The sequence below is a fragment of the Larus michahellis genome, chromosome 3 (assembly GCF_964199755.1).
Source record: "Larus michahellis chromosome 3, bLarMic1.1, whole genome shotgun sequence".
Lineage (NCBI taxonomy): Eukaryota > Metazoa > Chordata > Aves > Charadriiformes > Laridae > Larus > Larus michahellis.
The window spans coordinates 92,183,623-92,205,357 of record NC_133898.1 but is presented as its reverse complement, the minus strand read 5'-3'; the positions used below and the strand labels follow the sequence as shown (position 1 = coordinate 92,205,357).

Below are 21,735 nucleotides of genomic sequence, written 5' to 3'. Positions count from 1 at the left end.
GGGAAATACAGCTGTTGGACTGTCCATCTACCTGTTAGTCCCTGTGGTCCAAAACACGCATCAGGTGGAATAGAAACCTTTCCTTGCTCACCGGCTGGGGGTCCTTTAATATGTATAGAGAGAGATGGCGGGCAGAGCACAGGGCTAGTTCATTTTATTGTTTATAACCAACCTTACATTCAAAGCCCATGATTTGGGTCCACACTCCCTCTAAATAGTGAGCTATTAAAAGCCTAGGGCATTTCATATGTGTTTATGTATTCCCTAGTGGCTGGGAGTCTTAATGAAACACTCCTGAAATTTTCGGTTTTGAAGGAACAAAGCTGGAACTGGTGCGCAGCCATATATTACAAAAACCTGGGGCTTTGAGTTAAAAACTCCACCAAATCTGCAACTCTGAGGATACAGAAACTGCACTACTTTCTCCCATAGAGAAACATATACGTACAGCTTCCACGCAGTGAAGTGCTTGTTGAATTCAAGTGAGGGCTTAGGTGCCGTGAGCTTCAGAGGAGTTATTCAGCAGCTGAAGGCAAGGCTGAGGGCAAACATGTGCTTCTGTGCTTTCCCAAAGCTGGGCTTGAGTACTGCTCTGAGAAGCATTCAGTGGCATGAATCACGCTTATTCAAAAGTTCAAGGCAACCCAAGTCAGAGAAATCATGGACTGAAAGGCATTGCCAGCCCCGCTCCACAAGAACTAGGAAATCACCAGTGCTGTGGATTTTCCCTGTGATTTTTAGGAGCTCTGTAAGCACAGAGCGAGCTGTTCCTGACTCAGTCTTGAAAACGCAGATCACAGCCTTGTAAGAGCCTGCAGCCCTCCATGATTGTGGGTGGTTTCAGCCTACCTTTGCATTTCAGTCGTCTCGCAAACTTTGGGCCTCAGGAGGGCAGCTCTTACATGGTCTACCCAATTTAAAACAAACACAGAATCTCTTATTTGGTAGAACTGTGGTCTGCAATTCATTTACAAGCACCAAAACCAGAGATGATTGTCAGGCACCAGGTACATCGATGATTGTTAGGAACCGGAGCACTTTCCAGCATAAAAAAAAGATAATGTTATGTAATTAAGATGTCCAAAGAGCAGCATTTATTTCTAAATAGCTTGATTCTTCTGCAAGGAACTCTTTGATTCCTTTGAAAATTAGAGAAAATTGTACTTAACTGTTCCCTGTTTTTTGCTGCTGACGGAGTCCTGTGCGTGCTGAAATAAAATGTATCCTCAGGTATCTTCCCTTTCTTTTCAGGAAGCGGATAATCATGCCTGCATTAAGAGCTCCAAGAAAAGTTAAAATGCACTTTTGCATGTCTTGTTATTTAACAACTTCAGGAGCATGCAGGCAGAGGCAGTGCTGGTTTAGCAGCTCTGAGTTTACCCCTGTTGCTGTTGATGGTATGCCTTGAAGCTTTGTTTGTGTCTTTTTTTTTTTTTTTTTATTTCTCCTGTAAAACCCACCAGCTTCACCAAGTGGCCGCCTAAAGACAGTGGATGCCGGCTTTAAATCTCCTGTTCCCCTGATCCCAGTATTTCTGCTGAAATCCAGGTGCCCCTTGCTGGCAATCGCATGAGTGTGTGGAAGGGGAACCTGACAGCAGCACCTCTTCTGACTTGAGGGGTTTGAATTTAGCATAACCTCATTATAAGAGTGATAAGTTTAAGACACGAGGATCTCTTCCGGGACATAAAGGGAGTAGCCTTGTATATTAAAAAGGGACAAAAAGATCTCAAAGCAAACAGTGAGAAAAGCCTTAAATCAGTTCAAAGCTGTTTGAAGAGTCATTGATCAAACACTGGGAAGACACCATGATAAAGAAAAAGGTCACTGGGCCAAACTCATCTCCATCTAATTACATTAAGTCTGTCAAACTAATCCCTTGCATAACTTGACTGAAAATGTCATTCTGGTTCTCCTTAATAAAGTGACCAATGTAGTAAAGCGGCCGGCACCTGTTTTCCATATGCTCAAGTATGTAAATACGGCTGCTTATGAGCAGCCCTCACAAATTCAATGGGTTTGACCTGTGTAAAGTTAACCACCTGCCCAAGGTTTTACTTTTGCAAACAGCTGGTGGATTAGCCCTTCTGAACCTTTCAGCTCTTGACAGTCCTGGCAGTAACAGACAGGGTGTCTGTGGAGGACGTTGTGGTGGGAAGTTCAGAGGTGCAGATTAGGTCAGAATTTGAATGTAACTGAGGTGAAGTGGAGATGTGATCTGCAGAAGCAGGTTCAGGAAGGCCGCATGGGAAGCATCACTCTGAGCTGTGAATAATATGCTGTGCAAATATAGATTGGGAAGCAGCTCACCTGGTAGCACTTCTGCAGGAAAAAAAAGCAGTGTTGAGAGAAAAGCAGACATCTCACAGGGCTGCGCAAGGAGGATTGCACCCTACAAAACACAAGGAAGGATTTGGTCCTGCAGCTCATCATCAGTGAGTTCTCCTTGACTGGAGGACTCTGCCCCTCAGGACATGGCTGCTCAGCGTGTCAGCTACCTGGTGAGGGTGTAGGGAAGGACTAAAAAACATGGTCCAAGGGAGGTTAATTAGATCCTTTAACCTGAAGAGTGAACTGAAGTAGGGCATGCTGATAGCCTTCAGATCTATAAGAATCTGCTCCAGGGAAGGGAGTTATCCGCTCCCTGTGCGGCCAGGACAGGCTCAAGCCCCGGTACAACCACAGTGTGGGACTGCCGAGAAACTTCTCATGGGGAAAATTTCTAAAGGCTCAGTCCCATTCAAAGTAGCAGCCGTGCTCCCATCCGGGCAAGGAGATACTCCTGAAGGAGTGACAAGGTAGCATAAGACATCCTGGGCTTGGCACGGGGGCTTTTGTAGCAAGGAGTTCCTACTACAAAGGGCTATTTTTTTCTTAGTCCCACAGGCAGCAAAGTCAAATTGAGCAGAACTGTTTGGGGCTCCAAATTATTTAGACACCTGAGAAGCACGTTGTTCAGCCCCAACGTCTAAATCCTCTGCTCACAGGGAACTACCCTTTTCATTACTCTTCCTTCACATCCACAATGGGAACAAGGAGCCAAAATTAAGGCCACCCTCTTAAAAACAAGGCTTAGTCTTACACATGGCAGTCACGAAGACTATGGCTGCTGCCCAGGGCTTTCTGAATGCTGGTTCCCCCTCTGTTGCCTTTGCTGGCTGTATCCTTTTGCCCAACTGGCAGCTTCTTGGTCTGCGCAGAGTCTGCCCGCTCCCCCTCAATCTGCAGGGAAAGCTCCTCCTCATGCCACTGCCGGGGCCAGGGCACGTGTTCACTCCTGTCTCCGCTCTGGACACCGCTCCCTGCTGCCTGGGTTTCCTTCTCCATCACCCATAAGCTCCCATTGCTAGGCATTTCCTTCCTCAAAGCATCCATGGGACTTGGGGCACAGCCCTTCCCTGCCCAGCCCCACTCTTGCGGAAAGACACGAAGGGACATCTCCAGCGGGAGCAGGGAAATCAAATATTTGATTTGTGTTGCAAATATTTGTGTGTTGCAGAAGCTCATAGCAAAATCACCTCTGAGGGTCACCTGTGCCCTCCTAGGGGTCAGTCTAGGATCCTAAAAATGAACGTGGGGGTTGGTTTAGTTGCCCTTTTTTTTTTTTTTTTTTTTTTTTTATAACACCCAAACCATCATTCAGTCTCTGCTGTAGTCTCAAAAGGACACAGTGGTACAATATCAGCGACTCACCAAATATGACTGAAAATCCAGGCAGTGGAAGTGTATCGCTAGTCCCCAGCATGGCCACTTGGTTGCTACCACTGGAAACCCTCCTCCTTCACACTTCTGGCCAAACACCACATCTTCAGCCTGGCAGGTAACAGGCTGCACCAAAATCTCCAGCATCGCCCATGCCTGCAAGACTTCCCAGGTTTGGATGTCCTGGTGGGGCGTTGTGCTGACAGCTTCCAATTAGGCTGCTAGTGGATTTACCAAATTATGCTGATTTAAGAGCCAGGAGTCACGGAAGGCCAGGACAGATCCCCGTCCCGAACCCGCACCTTGGAGGAAGTGGCATCATCTCTTTGGTGGAGCCTGTCAGAGGCGGGGAGCAGGGCTTACCCAGTTCCCAGGTCAGAGAGCCCTGGTCCCAGCGTGGGCCACCCAAGCCCTTGGCTCTTTTATGTCCCTCCAGATACCTTCTTCATGCCTCTGGGTGTTTTTGCAGCTACCTGTGCTGTGACAGCATCTCACCGTTTTCCACTTTCAGTCCCGGGCCCGAATCCACTGACAAGCTCCAGATCTACCCTTTTTAATCTGTTGGGAAAGGAGATTTTGTTTTCTGTTTATAACACAAGCAGAGAAAGAAAAAAAAATACTTCTAAAGCAAACAACCTACACATTTATTTACTTTCAGGTTAATTTATTCCTCCCCACAAGCTAAATTAGATAGGTTTTCCCATTAAGGTATTATTGGTTCTGATTTACATTTTTTTCTTTATGAGGCGAGCCAGGCTATCTGCTACCCCAGGGAGCAATTGCTACCTGCCCTGCTGTTTCTCTCTTTTTTTTTCTTTTGGATTTTGAAATATCCATTTGAAATACCCATTTGAAACTAGCATAGGAGCATGCAAATGGGGGCCTACATAGCAAAATACTCTCTTGAACTGTGCTCCGTGGGTTGGGTCCTGTGCTGCTTCTGTCTCCGAGTGTCTTTCCTGTAGGAGAGGAATTTGAAGCCAAGCACATAAACTGAAAAATGCCATTCATAAAGAGATTTATGGTCCTGTTTCATCAGGAATGCTTATGTGGAATTACTGCCTGCCTGAAAGCACTGACTCAGAGCTCACATGTAAATTGCCAGGATAATTCCACTATTCTGTGTTTCACAGAATTTAATGTTTTGTGCCTCGCTTCGAGTGTTTTGTTGATGAAAATCTTTCCATTTTCTCCTAGAGTTTCGTAGACAGCTGAGCCGTTACTGTGTCTTCCTGACTTGCAAACATGCAATGACTGCCAGTCAAATAGGTAATATCTTAATTTTGAAATGGACAGCTTCCCATCAACGCTGCTGTATTCTTGCGGTAATGCTTTTGAGTAGAGGCATTTCTCATATGTGTGAAGTTTCACATGAGGGGAAATACTTGGAGCTTAGCAAAATTGTATCTGTGCTGTGTCTTAACTTCACATCCCAAAAAATCCAAAGGTGCAAAACCAGAGGTGGCTGCCCAGCAAGACCTGGCCGTGAAAATGGGTGATGGTAATACACAGGCATGATTCACATGTTCATACGGCCAATAACTTAATTTTGATCCATTTACTGAGACGCTTCATTATAGCACTGAAATAACAAAACAAAGGCGCATCTCAAACTGCTGAAATAGGTTAGGTTCAGTAGTTAGCACCCAATTTGGAAATTAAGAGTGAGGTCTGAAATGGGTTAGACAAGCAGACACACGTCCTTTTTCTTTACTAGGTGTTTTCCCGTTGATTCCTCCAAACTTCTGAGGGTCACAGCGCCTGCTCCGACCAGAGTGAAGTGGTCCAGCTGGCTACATCCGCGCACCCGGCTCTGTTTGCCGCGGCCGGCTGTGATAGCTGTGCCCTGCAGCTGCTCAGATGCTTTCCGTGCAATACACGTTTCCCTGAGTTGTGAAAGTCAAGTACCCACCTTTCTCTTTTTGCCGAGACTAATGACTTTGTAGCTGTTATATTTCATGGGCCAGCACAGACTAGCCAAGCGGTCTCCCAGAGCTGTAAATATTTGATAAAGCTGCTTTGCACAGTGCGAGTGTGAATTCCACACTGTAAGAGACAGATAAAAATCAAACTATGCTGGACGTTCTCTTCCTGAATTAAAAGCCCAGATCATCACTGGTTTTGTTCCCTGGACTGAAACAAAGCTCTGAAAATCCTGAGTAGTTTGACAAATTATGCATTAGGGGTTGGTATGAATAGAGCACTCACCTGGGTTACAACTGCACTTTCCTGCCTTTCTCTGGCCTGCATTTCGTACAGTGTCTGCTTGCTGAGTCTTAGGAGGGCTTTTGGGGATATTAAAACACACCGTGTTCCTCTGAAAAACAGCGATCGTCTTGTCCATATTTGAATTCCTCCCACGGGTCCTTGAAAAAACTAACCCATCAGACACGGGGAGGGGGGAAGTGGTAGGTCTCGTTAGCTGTTTGAGCCTTTTGCTATTAGGAAATCCATGGTCTCTTTTTGTGGATGTTTTCCAGTTGTGTCAGGTAACACATGGACAGAAAAGAAAAAGCCCACCTCTTACAGAGGAGAACAAAACAAACCGGGGAAAAAAACCCCAGAAATAGTAATAGGAAATTCGTATTTTAGTACAAGAAATAGTAGTTACCCAAAGTCTTTCCAATTTGTTCTCGGAGCCAGGTGTCAGAAGACCTCCCATGGTCAGACTGCGCTGCCTGGCTGAGCCTCTTTGGAGTCTGGGGGGTCCAAAAGGCTTCATCTTTGGGAGCAGGGACTATGGTCCTAATTGCTCCCACTTGTGGAGAAGTTTAGAACCAGAAATTAAGGAAATTTCTACATGCAGTTTTCCTTATCATTATTAAAGTAAGTGAAAGAAGCCTGTTGGTTGTGATGGTCTCTGTCCTGAAGAGTTTGAGGCAAACACAGGCTTTCTCTCCTCTTTAGTAGGCACAGAAGTATCTGCGAAAGAGGGAGAAATCTTCCAGTAACAGCAACAATGCCAAATTTGCTCTGAAGCCTTCTCATATTAAATAGCAATTGACAGTTTTTAGTGACTTAGTGTAGTCCAGTTCTCTCTTTGAAAAGGATACAGTATTTAGTGTCAAAGTATCAGTTTTCCATAACTGTTGTTTATTGTCTCTGACTATGATGTAACATGTATATGAAGCTGCTAAAAGGAAATGCATGCAAAAAAAAAAAAAAGAAAAGTAAAGCTTTCTCATTTTCCCAATCATTTTGCAATAGAAGAACTGTTTTCAAACACTTTGCTTAAAAAAAAAAAAAAAAAAAAAAAAAAGCAAAAGAGGAAGTTACTTACAGTATCTCACACGGGAGGAAAAACCATATCATAAAGAAAACCAGATCAGCCATACAAAAGGCATTTAGGCACAGCTTGCTTTGAGGCAAATTGCGTGTGTGGGTGGGCAATAGATAGGTATACTGGGATTTACTGGTGGAGGTATCTGCAACTTTTTTTAGCTAGCTGTCAAAAAGCACCTCATGGGCGTTTGGAAACTTATAATTGTGCCGTTTCTGCTAACTGTTCCTGTTAATAAGTGCAAGCAGAGAACCCTGCCCAGTGCTGCTGAAGAGCAGCCAAAAGAAGTGGTGCAGAAATGAGGTGAGAAAGTCCTGGCCAAGCCCTAGGGACAGCCAAGCTCAGGGAGGGCGCTGAGCTTGGGGCTCACGTTAAGGTACTGCTTTGCATTGCCAGGAAAGCTTAAATCTATAGAGTACAGGCAAGTCCAGATACCGGGTCCAGGGGAGAAGTAAGGATTTGGCCTAATCACAGCAGTATACCGGAAGAAAAAATTCATGCCAATTTTCCTGAGTCCCTGCTATCGATTCAAATTCGCCGCATGTGCTTCTGGGTTTTGTCCACATCCCTTAGGCACTGTAGACGCCCACTGGAGCCACTAGATATCTGGGAACCGCTAAGAACACAGATGAATTATTAATATCTAATCAGTTATGGGAGAAAATATTACTTAAATGTCTTCCAAACCTTAGTAGCTTAGGGTAGCTTTTCTTAAGCCAAATTTCTTTATTTTTCTGGTTGCCGAGGGAGTTTTCTAAGGGAAAATGCTATTATCTTAGTTCCTTTACAGTTAGGGGAATTCAGCAAATGTGAATAGCTTTCCCACCCTGTTCAGATGTGAAGGAGATTTTGCATACCCTGTATATGAGATCCAGGTTGTGTCACACCGAAAATGATCCTGTAGCTTTCCCTCGTGGACAGGGCATGCTGGCATTCATCATTGTCTTCTGTCCACACTCAACACCACTCTGTGAGGCTTGTGACCAGGGGACAAGTATGTCAGTGCTCCCCATGGCCGTATCCACCTTGTCTGTCCGTTGCCAGTGCTTCTGCTTGGGCTTCAGAGGAGGGTTGGAAAAACCCAGGGACTGAAAGGCTGGTTCCTGAGCAGCCAGAGACAGATGATGGGGAGAAAACTGAGATTTTGCATCCTTGACTAAAGCAGCTTCCCAAAAGTGAGTAGCATGGAGTTGCATCCTCTTCCCGTGCTTTACGAGTGTCCCAGGGTGTGACCAGCTCCTGTGCCACCGAGCAGCCCCATATGAGTACATGGGGAGCTCATGGGTGTCCCTGCTGTGCAGCTGCGCCGTGGGACCTCCGGGGCCTTCGGCTGCAAGGGAGCGTGTAGCACAACAGCGAGGAGCAAGCAGTAGAGCTGTTACCATGCAGTCTTCAGAGCTCGAACTTCGAATGTAAAATGTAAAAGTAGGTTAAAAATGCAGAGGTCAGCATTTATCACATCTCTTGGCTTAATTTTTACAGTGCAGCTTACTTTTATCTTCTCTTTTTTTGTTTGATAGTGTATAGCACGTTCTAATCAACCATTTAATATGACGTTCCCCTAAGGTTAAGAGCCACAGTAAAATAGTCCTTATTTACTGATAGATTTATACCTGAGAAGCTTGCAGGCAGCACGCGGTGAGCTGTGTGATGATTTTGATGTGAGGGTGGCATTTTCATGGGTAAAATTTCCATTATTTCATAACCAAGCTATTGTTTTCTAACCAGGCACACAATGGGCATTATTCAAGAGGGGGAAAAAAAAGCTATAGTTATTTCAAAAATTATACTTTGGGTGCATGTAATATTGCTCTTCTCTGTGTATTTCATTCATGATACTGTTGATACCATAGTCTATTTTCAGAAAAATATGTGTTTTCTCTGGAACCAGTTTATAAAACTGCGGTTTTTAAATGTTATCTTCAGCAGGCAAAGCATGGAAGTGGTTTTATTTTTACTATTTTAAGCGTAATGATTTTACATTGTTGATTCAACAACAAATATCTTAATGGACCTTTTAATGTAACAACCCTTAAATAACTTCACTATCTAATACAGCAGTACCAACGCTGATCTAATTTTGGGCCATATTAGATAGAATGCTTTAAGCTGTTCCGTGAGGCAAGAAATCCTGTGAGTGTAGTTCAAACTGTGTGCAGTGCAAGGCTGAGCAGTACTGCGTGATCTTGAAAATGATTCTGAAAATCGATCAGTCTCAAGTTTTGCTTCTGCTAGAATGTGGGGGGTTTTTGGCAAATAGAGGGGGGAAAAAATGGTGGATGTTATGGGGTCAAAAAGAGCTTGAAACGTCCAATGCGTGTAAAAGTAGACTTTGGAGGGTGAAGGCAGATGATGGTAGGAAAATCATCAACAAGCTATGCCCGCTGATGAGTGCCACATCCTGGCCTTCTACACATCCCCAGCGTGATGGAGTTAAATTGCCAAAAATTCCTTGATGGTTCCACGCGTTTGTGCACTGAAACGTCAACGCACAGAGATCTAGCTAGTCATTGCTTCTTTTTGAACCAACAATGTCTTCGGATATGTCCCTGGACAACTGACTAGGAGTGGATCTCCAAAATGGTATCTATTTACCTAATTCCTTTGGTCCCTCAAAATTTTTATTCAATTTCTGTTACATGCCTGTCAGGTACGCTACAAAATGACATCCCAAACTGCTGATTTTGGCAGCTCATTTAGGCATAAATTTCCCCTGAAGCTATTTCCAGGACACTTTTGATCCTTCCGTATAAATTTGGGCAGATATGTTGACACAGTTGCCTGCTATGGGTCACCCTCCAGTGTTAACCTTCTTCTGCCAATGTTTGTCCCCAGGTGTATTATCCTTTGCACACAGTTCACAAGTGGGTGTGGATGTAGCCAGCACCTTGGAAAGAACCGGAACACCTCTGATCATGTGGAGATCTCTACATCCTCACCTCTAGATTCTTTCCCCAAATCAATGCCATCCAGCCAAAGATAAATGCTTCCTGTGACACCAAAAAACTTGCATTTTCCTGACATTTCATGTGCCAAACATAACCTAGCTGAGGAGAAAGCCTTGCCTTCCGGTGCTGATGGGGATCAAATGTCAGCTCTGTTCTCGTAGCAGCACCTGCAAACTGTGTTAACGTCCTCATGAGTAGGAAACATATAGCATCAGCTGCTTTTTTTTTAAAAATGGCTCTTTCTCCAGTTACTGGAAAGTATTGCTCTTGTATATATTGCTTCTGAGACTACACCAAGGAAAGGGACTGGGCTCGGTTGGGCGAGGAGTCCTACTCATGACCTTTAGTTGCACCAGGTTCTTCTACTCTCAAGGTTTCTCAGAGCAATGAGTCTTTGCAGGATGGCCAGACAGAGGGCAGAGATCTCAGTCAGTTCTGGTTTTCTTCCTCCTTTCCAGAATTCTGACTTTGGTGGGACTTTCAACCACCCCACTATTCCTCGAGTGGTATTTTTCTCATTTTCTCCTAGTCCTGTGGTGCCTGGTCACTGTTTGCAGGCAAGCAGCAGGGCCACTCATCCCCTGGGTGAACTGGTCCTGAAAGCCCAGCCCTGGGTAAGAGGAGACACAGGCTGCACACCCAGACTAGTGGTGCTTCATGGAAGGCCCAGGTCACATCATCTCCTGAGGTCCCTTCCAGCATGGTATTTCCAATGTGATTTGGCTCCTGGATTTGTACAGCATCCTGTCAGTGGCATCTTCGTGCTCTTCAAGGAGGCTGACAAAACTCCCACTTTATTGTGGAGAACAATAAAATGTTGTTTAATATCCCTCAGCGATTAGACTCGTTTCCTTTTTGCTGATGTTAAATAGTCTGAAAAAGTTCTTGCAGAGTAGCGTGTTGTCTGAAAAGTGTTCATCCAGCTTCTCTCTCGTTCTTTGCAACACGGAAGACGCACACCACCGTAAAGAAGCACTCAAGAGCAGAGTAAACATTGAGTAAGGAAAGATCACTGGAACATTGCAGAGCTGCTGTAGTTTTATAGGCATTGTGCTAATCCCGTTCATTTCCAGCTGATGCTTTCTCTTGAAACACAAGATGGTGCTTTCTCTTGATGCTTTCTCTTTAACAGCCTGAGTGCTTACTTTTCTTGGAGCTTCAGAGCTAACGGGCTGAGATGCTCATGGGAGGCAGTTAACTGCTTTCCTTCAGTCTGGGAGCCAGGACCAAATAGAAACCTCTAGAGAAGCAATATGAAAGCTGTAGGGAGGGCACATTCCCGCTGTCATGAGCTAGTAACAGTGAGGCAGAGGGGAGAGAAATTTCCCACTAGCCAGCAGAGACAGTCTCCCTCTGAGCTCCCATTTTTAGCCCGATGCATGTCCCCACCGCCCCACGCAGGAGCGTGGGAGTAGGATGCTTCAGTCCCCATGCCAGCAGTTGTGGCCAAACCCACCCACCATGAGACACCCCGCTCCCTGGATGCTTGCTTTCTTCAAGCTGCGTGCTCCTTAAAACTGAATTATAAAAGACTGTCCAGAATGTTTCGACACGTTCTTCTCATTTCAGGACATCCAATTCAGCTACTGTAAGCTCTGGTGTGGCCGTTTTTGCTATTTACCTCAACTCCCAGCAGAAATTAAGCAGGGGAGCTGGGATTCAGACGTTTGAGATTAATGGGATTGCTCAGGTATGGAAGCAGTGACAAAATGGAAACTTCTTCCTAGCAGAAAAAGTAATTAGTCCCTTTCAGATCTTCACTTTGACACCAGCGTTAGCATCAATTATTCTCTGTTGGGAATATTACATCTTAACAAGGTTCACTGTAATATCATCCTTTCTCAGTAGTAATCGGAAGAGAGAAGGCCTCTTCAAATCATTGTCTTGCTACCTTGAGATTTTTAACGTTTAAGCCTCCCACTTATCAGCTGATACCTTGCATTGATTTCAGCACCTGAACAATTCCAGTACTCTCAAGTGTCTGGAAATCGACTCTTTTTATATATAGTTTTTTTTCCTTTTTCTCCCTCCTTTTTTGGCAAGAGTCTGCAGAGAAAAAAATCAACAGTGTTTCCAAGCTAAAAGGTATTGTTACAAGTGAAGTTAAAATCCTCAGGGTGGAGAAAACATGTCAAAATAATCTGGCAAAGCTGTGAGACTGGGTCCCGGGGAGAAAGGGTACCTCCACTGCGTTGGTTTCAGCTTAATTGGGAAACTGTGTCAGCTCCGGGTCTCGGCTCCTGCAGGTCACAACAGTTCTTCTGAGCGGAGCACCCCATCCGCGGCTGTTTCCAAAGGTGTAAAGCTGTCAAACTTCAGACTCCTCAGGTGCAAAATGCTCTGTATTTTTAAGAGCAGTGCTGCTATCCTAATGCACGCTTCTTGGGGAGTTTCATAGAGCCTGGCACAGTCTATGCCGTTTGGTTTTTCTCAGGCCAAGGAGATCCTTCCTCCATGTCACCATTCATGGTGCAACTTCATGGGCCGTTGTCCTATGCAGATGTCACACCTTTGCTTAGTTTCTAACCCAGGTGCTCCCTCTTCCATTTCACCATCTATAATCTAGAAATCCCGTCTCCAATTTAACATCATGTGTTTGAGGCTGTTGAAACATGGTTAAGGAGATTTTGATGCACAGCTGTGTGACCAAATCCCCTAGACAGGTTTGATAATCAGCCTTAATGCACAACTCCAAGTTATTTTGAATAGAGGACTGCTGAATATAACCAGAAAAAAACCCCAAAAAACTAAATAAATCGGAAGTGACCTCCTTTCCCGCGTCTCTGGATTGGGACACTCTGTGGGTAAACATCCCTGAATAAAGCTGTTCCAAATTAAATAAATCACTGGCTTTGGTGGGTATAATATGAGGCTGGCAATAAAAACTATTTAAAATCCCATCAAGATGTCAAAGTCCTAATGCAGAATGCAACGGGACTGGCGTGTGCTGCTGCCAGCACACCTGGCCACGGTAGCTGTCTCACAGACCATCGTACCCTGATGTGGCCCCTTTCTGCCAACCTGGACTTGCCCTTCAGACAGCCAGGGCAGATCGCCAGCTCCTTACCCAACCGACACCTTGGGAGGCGGTGGGATAAAATTAAATCACTGTTGGGACACGGAAGTAAAGCGTAGTGAGGGTGTGACTGCCACAGCTGGGCAACATCCAGCTTCAGCCTACAGGGCCTCCAGAAGGATTACGAAGTTGGGCATTTTTGAAGGACTCGCAGAAGCTGTTGGGTTCAGCAGGGATGCTGTGCTGCCTCTGCAAAAGCAGAGAGTTCCTGTGGAGGAGTTTGCCACCAGCTGGTGTAGTGTACAGCCAGCCCAGGGCGTTAGCTGAAAGTGAAAAGGCATATTTGAAGCCAGTTGTGCTGAATACTTGAGATTGATTATTTGAGGCATTTGTAATAATTGTATTGTAACCCTCATTTTCATTGATGTGGTTGTTTTTGCAAATTGTTAACAATTACAGGTCACCTTTGAGATGGAAGCATCTTACAGTTTGTTGTAAAAGCTTTTTAAGAGTAATTCATGTCTTATTTACTCTGTCACCCGATCATTTCATGTGCTAATGCACTAGGAACGTCAAACTGTGCTGCTAATAGCAGAGTTTTCCTTCTACTCATTTTTATTCCTGTGCAAATATAATTAAGGCAAGAAGCATCTTAGGGGTGCCTGATCACGTGCATTAAATTAGCTCCCTTTTCGCCTCCGAAGGCAAACACACCCAGAACTGCAAGGTCTCTGGGAAAGAGCCATGGCTTGTATCTGTTGGGACAGCACCTCGCACGCTTGGCTCACGGCTTAGCCTCCGAGCCCACACCCGTGCTGGCCCTACGCAGGCAGTTTTTGAGGGTGATTCTCCGGGAACTCAATACGTGTCTTGGGAACAATTGTGGCTGGGGGATTTTGGGGGTGATTCTTCCAGAACTTCAGGGAAAAATGGAAATTTTTCCACAAGCTGCCAAGAGCTTTGTATTAGGCCTGTGGAAGAAGGCATGGAGAGATATCAAGAGGACATGCGTCTGCATGTGAACTGTGAACAGTGTGACAACAAAGCTTCCATGTAGCACCAGGAAGAGCACAGAAGGGCACACTGAGGACATCCGGGATACAGGGGAGGACAACCTTTAGACAGAACTATATCTTAAATGTTGCAATTTGCTAATCTTTCTCTAAAGCGCCACAAGGAACTGGCAGTATTCAATGGAGCACTGACTGCACCTGAGGCACCCAAAGGAAAACTTCATCCATCTGCTGAAGGCTCCAGCATGTCAGAGACCAGGCACTGTGATAAAGGGAGACTTGATCCTGGACTACCTAACAAGCAATCATTTGAGTTACTCTCACCGTACACATGGAGTAATTTAGGCAGTGGCCCATGTCTGCTGACGACCCCTGCAAACCAGACTGGTTTTGGTTAAGTACCCAAGAGTGGTTTCAGTTGCCTGATATAAGATCTTTTCAGATAAGGAGCCTACAGTGACTTGGCCAAACCACTCCATCACTGCCTGTATAATTTGACACATACAATTTGAAGCATATAATTTGACCCTGTGTAATCCATCAGAGTTTGTCTATCTAAACTAAAAATCACCCCGTATGTGAATATGTGAACTCCAATGCTGTCCCATTTTCTAGTTCCACTGTTCCGATAATTTAAATGTGTTCAGTAGAAGACTGGGAATAAGTAAGTGAAAGGAATCAGGTTTCTGCCCTTTTAGACTGACAAAAAAAATTCTTGCAGACTACAGCTAAAAAGTAGTCATAACTTGTGAGTCACAAAAGACCCTAGGGTGAACACAATTAGGAAAAGAGAATTAATGGTATATTGTCTATGTACGTTGGAACTGCAGGCAGACACTGAAGTGTCAATAACTTGAAGCAAGAGTAGCTACTGTTGTTGCTCAATTTTTTTCAGACTACTCCAACATCCTATGCAAAATAATTTCAACAGCTTCCAGCTTTGAGGAAATACGTAGACAAAATTCACTGCTATAAACATATATTCAAGGGGAGGACAGAGTAATGCTCTGTGCTAATCACTGCTGGCATACCGTTGAATTGTCAGCATCACTGGATGATGTAGATAGTGGCTGAAAAAACATTGGTTTTCTGTTGTTGTTTACGTGGCCTTTTTTACACTAGTTTCTCCATCGTAGCAGAGTATCAGATAAAGTTGTCTTACATTGGTTTCATCAGAGATACGGTCTGGAATAGCCAGTCAATATAATAATGCTGCACAGGGGTGCAGGGATGAAGATATGACAAGCCATAGTAAGATCAGTAGTATAGCAATATCATTAACCTTTTTTTTTTTTCTGACTAAGTTTTCCACAGACAACAGCATTAGTAATTTTAACTTTGATTGAGAACCGCTATTATCCACTCACAGCATGTGGGAGCAAACAGGCACTTGGATAAATCACAGAAAAGAAAACCACTTAGCATGCTGCTTTCCTCAATAACACCTTTTTCTGAAGGTACAAAGCTGAGTGCTGTAGGGAGAGCGTGTGTGAAGAGAAAAGCAAGGCTGCAACAGCCCGCTGAAACGTGCTCAAGGTCAGCCCCTCGCACAGAAGACTGAGGTCACATTTGGCTCAGAAGGTATTCTGATATGTTTAAAAAATTTAAGCAATTAAATAATTCAGTGAATGAAAGCCATCAGGATTCTAATGCAGTGTTAATGGGGTCTTTCAGAAATCACGAAGATCAGCTCCATGAGTGACATGACTGGAGCCATTAGGAGGCTCATCCAAGAGTAATCATTCATCAAAGGTGAGTGCCTGCACATCCAAGATGCAGAGGAACCCGAGGAGCAGAACAAATATTCCTTCTTGCAACCGCTGCAGTGGGATGCATGCGAATAACCTCTGAATTGCCTCATTTTCCTCTTGCAGGTGCTCAGCCCAGCGGGTGTTTGCCACCATTCCGCAATGGATGAAGCGGGCAGTGACTCCACCAGCGTGAGTATGCAGGAGAACATCTTCTCCACAACCAGCACTGCTCCAGCAGATCGCTAGGTGAGAAGCAAATCAAATTGACTTGAAACATGGAGTACCTTTCACATTGTCATTGAGAGGAAGACTTGCCGAACAATCTCCACGAAACCTCAACACTGTTTTGGATTGGTATTTCCTACCAAGTGCACCACGCAGTGCCAACGTGACAAAAGACAACTAGAAGTAAGGGCTCCAGCTGCTCCTCTAACATTGCCGGGACAGCCTCCAGAATAAATTTCCAGCTCCTACTAACTCCTACTGGATGTATCTTCTATGCTAAGGCCTCTGGAAAGGACCTGAACCAGAGGAGGTTTGGCACTTCATCTGTGCTGCGTAGAATCCGGCAATAAGTTATTCCAATATAAAGGTCTAATACAGTTAATAGAGCATATAAAACTGTCTACTGTGTTTCATCATATTCAATTTGCTGCAGAAGCCTGCAGCCATCCAAGCTGTTTCAGCCTCCCTTTTACAACCCTCCGGTGCCCTGAGAGATGCTCTCCCAGCTGAGGCGTCCCTGTGTCACCAGCGCCTTCTGCATCGCATTCAGCTACTTCTCGCCCTCCAGTGTGGTTCCAAGTGAAGCAGCTCCCTCACCACTGTGGGGAGAGCTGGGAGGGACCCTGTGGCCTGGCTATCCCCAGAAAGAGTGGGCAAGCAGGAGGGCAATGCCAGCCTCTGGCTGCCCATAGCTGGGACCTCCTCTGGGGCACGAGCTTTGGGAGCACTTGGGCTGGGCGGCAGGTTGGTGCATCTCTCCAGGGATTTCTCCAGACGCATCCTCCGGTCACGTGTTGTGGTTTGTGAGGGATGTGATTCACTACCCCAGCAGCATTCTCTACTGTGCTGCCTGTGCCCCATGATCGTGCCTGGCAGGAGAGCCGTGACTCACCGGTCACCCCCCAGCCCATGGGATGTTGGGGCTTCGCTTCTTGCAGGGGCTGGGGCATCACAGGGTCAAGTCCATGCCTCCCAGCCTTTCTTTGGTCAGATGGGCTCCCGTGCCACAGCATGTGGCACATGGCTGTGGCAAAACAGGGGTGTTGGGATGGAGAGAACAATCCTACCTTAAGCTCATCTAAGAAAAGCCATCTGTTACGTTAGCTGCCTGCCCAAACGACGCATGGTACCGATGCTGCTGTCATCAACGTAAAGTTCAGTTTTTTCTAAAAACTTTCCTAGGTAGGCAAGGATTTCCTTTTTAAACTAGAATAGGTTGAGATGACTGGTTCACTCGTATTTTCTTGTAATGTATGCAAGAGTGGCTGTAATCATAGAATCATGAATCATGTAGGTTGGGCCTCCAGAGGTCATCTAGTCCAACCTCCTTCTCCAAGTGTAAAATATAGGTTAGTCACCTGCAAGCATGCCATGCCTTGTGAGGGATCACATGAAATGGTTTTCCACGAGATTGCAAGGTGTGTTGGGAAAGAGAGCAGCTGAGACATTACCCAATGCCACCAAGGGTGCTGCAGCTGGAGACAACCGAGAACAGGAGACAGCCACGACATAGCAATCAGAGTCTGCCTCTGAATCTCCTATCTCCTTCCTCAATGTGTTCGGGTGGTGCAGGGACAGAACAAGCTCCAGGCAGAAGGTGGCTGTACCTTGGACCTGCTGCAGGAGTTCTCAGCATGACAGGGCAGACTGAGTGCCCTGAGCTCTAGGGCAGAAGTGCTGATGGAATGGTCCATTTGAGCAAGGCCATTAAATAATGTGTTGTTTTCTCCCGTTTCTGCTCAGGCTGTGTACACAATATCTTTCCTCTGATAAAATAGAGATGCCCATCCCAGGCCCCCTGATCCCCAGCAAGGGTAGAACACTGCTGTGAAGGCCAGTTGCAATTCCCATGGGTCTGGAACGTGAGCAGGGAGAAGCAGGGTTACCAGCAGAAAGGTCTGGGCACTGCTGCCCCAAATACTACCTCAGCTTCCCCTGTCTCTCCCGTCCTGCCTGTATCCTGTGTACTCTCAGCCCAGCACAGCCTGCCTACATCTGCATGGCACCAAACAGCTCCCTGAGCCTCCATCACCATCTCTGGTGTGCCACCTTGGCTCCAGAATAAGAGGGTGATGGGTTGCAGTAATGCTAGACATGAGCACACATTGGTCTAAGAGTACTGATGAGGGAAACAGGAATACATATAGCTAGGGATATTATAGCTAATGTATTGCAAGTCTGTTGGCGCCCATCAAAGAGACAAAACGATTTCTTATAAAGTATTCTATATGCGGATGACACAAAACTGTGAGGATTGACTGACACACCAGAAGGCTGTGCTGCCATACAGCAAGACCTGGACAGGCTGGAGAGCTGGGCAGAGAGAAACCTGATGAAGTTCAGCAAGGGCAAGTGTAGGGTCCTGCACCTGGGGAGGAATAACCCCACACACTGGTACAGGTTAGGGGCTGACCTGCTGGAAAGCAGCTCTGCAGAGAGAGACCTGGGAGTCCTGGTGGACAACGGGATGACCATGAGCCAGCAATGTGCCTTTGTGGCCAAGAAGGCCAATGGCATCCTGGGGTGCATTAAAAAGAGTGTGGCCAGCAGGTCAAGCGAGGTCATCCTCCCCCTCTACTCTGCCCTGGTGAGGCCACATCTGGAGTACTGTGTCCAGTTCTGGGCTGCCCAGTTCAAGAAAGACAAGGAACAACTGGAGACAGTCCAGCGGAGGGCTACGAAGATGATCAAAGGAATGGAACATCCCTCTTACGAAGAAAGGCTGAGAGGCTTGGGTCTGTTTAGCCTGGAAAAGAGAAGGCTGAGAGGGGATGTTATCAATGCTTATAAGTATCTAAAGGGCGAGTGTCAAGAGGATGGGACCAGACTCCTTTAAGTGGTGCCCAGTGATAGGACAAGGGACAATGGGCACAAATTGGAATACAAGAAATTCCATCTCAACATGAGGAAAAATTTCTTTACTTTGAGGGTGGCAGAGCACTGGAAGAGGCTGCCCAGTGAGGTTGTGGAGTCTCCTTCTCTAGAGATATTCCAAACCCTCCTGGATGTGATCCTGTGCAACCTGCTCTAGGTGACCCTGCTTTAGCAGGGGGATTGGACTAGGTCATCTCCCAAGGTCCCTTCCAACCCCTACCATTCTGCGATTTCCAAAGAACTTTTACTGTGTATCAGCCCAGTGATCAGTACAGTGGTATGGAAAGCATCCTGTAGCACGTTTATTTGCATGGTGGCTGCTCTCACCTGGACCAGGTTAAAGGGATCATGTCCCAACTGTAAGTAAATGGGAGCTCTGCTCACCAAGACATGCCCCATAGGTAGTCAGCTGGAAAGCAGGGATCCTACTCATGCCCTTCAGTCAATACAAAGCATCTGCTGGACCACTCGTAGCTGATTTTTTACTTAATTAATGACCATAATTAATATATGAAGTACTTTAAAACACTTGTTTTGTGTAAGCTGTGACTTACAATCAGTGTCATGAAAGCATGTCCTGTAGCTAATCTTAGATGACAGGCATAATTCAAAACTATTTGTTGTCCACTCTGCGACCTAACCATGAAAGGGGACAGAGCGAACGCAGAAGTGTGGAAAGAAAGGATGGCAACAGTAAACGGAGAGCAATTAGTGGAATGCCCACGAGCTGAGTGTGCGTCATCTCTGCGTTTTGCAGCCCTTGCCAGGGGGTTGCCTTTGGGTTTGGACAAAGGCTTTAGCCCCCGACTGCAGTGGACGGCTGTCACTACAACCTTCCCTGCACTCATTGCATTCGCAGGCTGTGATTTTGGCCATGCCCCAGCAGTGCAAAATGCAGCGTTGAGCATTGCAGCATGGGCCCAGCGCTGGGCTGACAGGACTTTGGAGGAAGCAGCTAGAAAACTCTACAGCATCCCGTGCTCTAGAACAAGAGCATTTTTGCTGCAGTAAGATTCAACATTAGGTGCTATAAGAAGTGTATTTGCTCACTTCCAGGTTTGCCAATACAGAAGATGTTAGGGTCTTGATTGCTGCTGGTACTTAGGAATGACGTGTAAAGTGTAAAGTGAGAATGATACATTAGAGAGTTTAAGCTGGGAAAGGGATGAAGACTGTATCTGCTTTCTGGAGTCTGATCTTAAGTCAGGATCAGATTGTCAATGATTGGTGTACTAATTTGGAGGACGCAAAGTATTGGTAGTGAGTTTATGGAGCTACTACGCCCTGAAAACTAGATAGTTTTGCAAACTAAGTTTTCACATTTGTAGTAGTGGTTAGAATAATGCACTCCCATGAGACATCATGTAAGGAAGTAAGTACACCCTGGCAGTTAATGGGTGTGAATATATGAAACCAACTTGTCTGAGGATATCTGGAAGTTTAATTAATCTCTACTGAGAACTGATAGAGGAAGGATGTTTTGTGTTCCATAACCGTAGACATAGAATCATAGAATCATAGAATCATAGAATTGTTAGGGTTGAAAGGGACCTTAAAGATCACCTAGTTCCAGCCCCCCTGCCATGGGCAGGGACATGTTTCCTTGTGTGCCACTGGTCTTCAGTAACAAAGTTGGCAAAAGTGATAGCACTAGAATAAAAAAAAGCTTTCTTTTGTAAGTCAAAGCCTTACAGAGCTCTTGCTTGTAATGTCACAGTACAGCAGTATCCACAAGCAGCATTTTAAGGCTGTATTCCATAAATGCACTCCATTTCTCCACAGAGCAGAGAAATGGGTATACAACATTTGTGGTAAAAAAAACCAACGAAACAAGAAAAAACCCAAACAAATGAAGGGAGAAGAAATGCAATGCTAAAATGATGCTAAAAGATGGCTCCTCTTGGATTTTTCCATTATAAATGTTTCATTGTGTGCTTCAGTACTGGGATGTGGTGGTGGAAGTGGCGATTCTGGCATATTGACACAAAGAAGGTGCACAGGCTGAAAAAATAGTTTCATTTTTTCCACTTTCTGGGCGACTCTCTAGCATTTCTGTGTTGTGTTGTTCAAAGTGGTGGTGCCGTTCTGGGGCAAGAGTCAACACCTGTTTAAGAAGATTATTGCTATGGGCAAGTCTGATTTCCTGCCTCTCAATTCTCACCCTCTGCAGCTACTTGTATTTCCCGTCTCGGCTGAAAATTCCCGTGTTTCAGCCTCCCTGTGACTGTTTGCAAGTCTGAACAAGCACATCAGCTCCTTCGGTTTTGCTAGCAGGGAAAATGTTTTATTTCTCCTGCATGGTGCAGGAGAAATAAACTTGCCCAGCTCAGAAATGACTGAAGGCAGCAACTTTGAACTGCTGGGCTCTATCCTTCTTAGAGCAGCAGAGGAGGAAACAAATCAAGCTGAAATAAAAGAGATCATTCGGCTGAAAGTGCTTTGTAGTTATGAGCAATATTTTGCCTGCTCACATTGGATTTTTCTGCATATATTCTGGCAGGTTCTTGCCATAGGGCAGTCCAAGAGGGTTAAGCACGTGCAGATCCAGACACCTCATTTCAGGATTCGTCAAGTCATTTCGATTCAGGGTGACTGGTGGGAGAACAAGTCTAAACACCCCATTCATTTCAGGAGGTGCAATAGCAAAGTCCAAGAGGTTAAGAAGAAATGAGGCTAACTGTAAAGATACTGAGTAAACACAAAGGGAGTATGAACATCTGCAAGTGCTGGCTTGCTATGGTTTCAGTGGTGTGTCACTACCCACGACTGAAGTGGGATGCTCATGCTTTGCCGTAATGTGGTATTCACCAACCATTTGCTGGGCAGCCCAAACCTCCTCTGGGCACACCAAGAAGCTGGAATTCATCTCATCAGACATTTGCCATCTTAAAGTTAAGAGCCTTGCTTGAAATGCTTATCTATGTAT

At 45.5% G+C, this 21,735-nt stretch overlaps 1 protein-coding gene across 2 annotated transcripts in view; it reads left to right on the top strand.

Moving 5' to 3' along the window:
• HTR1E (5-hydroxytryptamine receptor 1E) overlaps window positions 1-21,735 on the top strand; it is a 40,600-nt gene that overhangs the window by 986 nt on the left and 17,879 nt on the right. The window contains exons 2-4 of one of the 2 annotated variants that reach the window (XR_012586308.1): window positions 15,417-15,540; window positions 15,634-15,711; window positions 15,834-16,327. The exons of the other annotated variant lie outside the window; for it this stretch is intronic. The gene's annotated coding sequence lies outside the window, so the exon portion shown is untranslated. Of the gene's footprint in view, window positions 1-15,416; window positions 15,541-15,633; window positions 15,712-15,833; window positions 16,328-21,735 lie in introns of those variants that run through there. 2 annotated transcript variants of the gene reach the window in all.